A 2,774-nucleotide genomic window follows, 5' to 3' on the forward strand; every position below is an offset into this window, starting at 1 on the left:
CCACATGGACTCTGGCCTGGTTAGGCCATCCATCCTGGCGGCGGCTGTGAGGCCCCCCTCACTGAACGTGCGCTGTGCCCCGTGTGTACACAAGATCTCTGACCTCAGCGGGGAATGTTTACCCAGCTGAAGTCCAACAGTGTCGCACTCTCTCCCAGCTGTACTGTACTGACTGGAGGGGAAGTCACTTAGGACAAATCTATTGACCAATATCAGACATGTAGAGGCTTCTCTCAGGTTAATGTGTCACTTGAAAAGGTAAATTCTGGTTTAAGACCTATATATTTTAGCATTTTTCTATTTACTTTTACTTAATGCTTGTTGTGATTTTTTTTTTGAGCAATGAGTAATGAGTAATGTTTCACTCATTTGCTCTATGCATTTGCAGCTGAAACACATTTAGGCACAAAAGTGATAAAGCAAACACACAAATCGACACTTTATCCAGCCAATCATGTACCCAGCCTCCAAAATCTTTCAGGACTGAACTGTTCTGATTGCACATCACAAAACTGCAAAGCAATGCAGGATTAGGAAGCAGGATCAGTAACAATGCAATGCAAAGCAGCTGAGCTTTGCAAGGCAAAACAGCAACCCAAAAAAATGCTTTCTGTAAAATGTAAATTGGATCCACTCAGGTGATAGTCAGCATTTTGAGCTGTAGTTTCCAGTGTACGTGGCCGCAGAAGAAATTTGTAGTATTCTGTACACAACAGGAAAACAAAAAAAAAGTTCTGCTGTAATTGAATTGGTTGCCAGAAGTGATTGAGGGCTTGGAATAAGACATAACATGGTATAGACGATGAACTGAAAACTGCAAATTATTGATTGAATCAGTAATGCAATGAATTCTATTTTTAACCTTCCAGTGTGTACTCACGTCACCTGTCCTCTTTCAACTCCAAGACCTAAAAAAGAGAAAAAAAAAGAAGAAATGTTTGACTACACCTTCAACCCTTTGCACAGCCATAATTCAGCTTCGCAATCTGTCGGCTCCTGCAGCACAGTAGCTCCATCATCAAGCAATAATGCTGGACTCGATCGTAGGTAAGAAGATGATGCTGTGCAGGGACGGTGATTCTCCCCTCCGAGATAAAACCAGCTTCTGCCAAGTGCTGACGAGATTTATCACCGTGTCTGTTTAAACGTAGCCAATTTCACTTTAATATGATATTAAAGAATGATGCATGCCTGAGCTTCAGATGTTCCCGTTGAGGGAGTCTCGTCTGCCCGTGGCAGCATTCAAAACCCAGCGTGGTGAGCCAGTGATACAGCTGATGTAATGTTCAATATTGATAACAGCCCTGAGCAGAATGGGCTCAGATCATTTGGGAAAATATTGTGTGATTTTTTTTTTTTTTTTTTTTTTTTTAACTACCATTTCTTGGCCCTGCGCCTGGATCCATGCCATCCATCAGTTCAATTTGATGGGCAGATATCCACAAAGCTCTTACCACTTCCAATGAAATGAACTCCATCTGTGAAAACAGAGCACAGAGAGCTGACAATGTGCATATGAGGGGAAATTTGTATGTTTTATAGTTTTATGTATTTATTTTTATTGTATGGTTTAAAAGAAAAAAAAGAAAACTGTGAGAAGCTCTAGAAGGAGGTGGTTTAAAGCATGGTTGCTGTCCTTGAATTGTGTTTTAAAGCTAGGACCATACCAGTGTTTTTGTAAGTTTCAGACAATTTACTACAAATCACTCTAGAAAGTTTTAGAAATGTAGATATATTAGATATTTCTCCTACTTTTTGTTTTCCATTGATTTTGGTACAGCACAAAAACCTGTTTACAGACTCCTTTAATCTAACTTTCATAATCATAATAACCATCAAGTCAGTTTTCATTTTTGTCAAAATTACACTATTTTTCTGAAGTAATGTACTACAGACTTTTCAACTTGATCTACATTTAAAGAATTATTTCATATTATTAAAAATTAGGTCTTATTTTTGTATATTTGGCCCAGATTCCAGTCAGTAATATTGAGATTGTACTGACCAAGTGAATTTGCTGAGTTTTCCTCTGCAGTGAGGGATGACACTGTCATGTCAGATGTGCTCATTTTAACTTTTATTTCCAATGAATTGATGTGGATCAGTGGTTCTCAAACTTTTTCACATCAAGGACTGAACTGACACAAATTAGACCTCGTACCCAGACCAGGGTCCTCATGTGATAAGATTTTAGTTTTTAGTTTTATTAGAGAAAACAGTCATATATTCTGTCATTGTGTTAAATATGGATGGAATTATAGTGAAAATAAATTACCCCCCTTTTTTTGCTGGGAACCCCAGGAATCCCCTCAAGGACTCTTGGGGGTCCCGGACCTACTTTGAGAATCACTGGTGTAGATAATCAGGCTAGAAGGTGGGCCTCTTTTCCAACTGTAGTAGAGATGTAAAATATGTCACTGCTTTTCAGATCTGAGCAGTTACTTTATCATAACTAACAGTAATGATGGTGAAACTAATGGTTTTAATTAACTGGACTGCACCGATCCTCTTTAGCATTACTGCGACAGTGTAACATTGACACGTTTATAGTGATGGGGATGAAATCACACAAGTCTCAGCTAATTAACTTTAACACTACAGATATAAATGGAAAGAAGTAGATACCTGGAAGAAGGTAAAAATACACCAAAAAATCTAAAACTGTGCAGCGCACATTTGAAAGTGATCAACAAAACTAAACTCTATTTAATGCACACACTGGCATGGTCCGTCTACATCTGTCCTTATAGTTGTCTAGGTTTTTAGACAATATA

At 38.4% G+C, this 2,774-nt stretch overlaps 1 long non-coding RNA gene across 1 annotated transcript; it reads right to left on the bottom strand.

Moving 5' to 3' along the window:
- Positions 1-604: 604 nt before the first annotated feature.
- LOC139611848 (uncharacterized) lies at positions 605-1,467 on the bottom strand. The gene is made up of 3 exons (XR_011686367.1): positions 1,379-1,467; positions 881-908; positions 605-703 (listed from the first exon to the last, which is right to left on the bottom strand). It is a non-coding gene; the product is annotated as an uncharacterized lncRNA (long non-coding RNA).
- Between the last annotated feature and the right edge of the window lie 1,307 nt (positions 1,468-2,774).

The sequence above is a fragment of the Trachinotus anak genome, unplaced genomic scaffold (genome assembly GCF_046630095.1).
Source record: "Trachinotus anak isolate AG129_WGS33_773 ecotype Australia unplaced genomic scaffold, CSIRO_AGI_Tana_v1 ptg000028l, whole genome shotgun sequence".
Taxonomy (NCBI): Eukaryota; Metazoa; Chordata; class Actinopteri; order Carangiformes; family Carangidae; genus Trachinotus; species Trachinotus anak.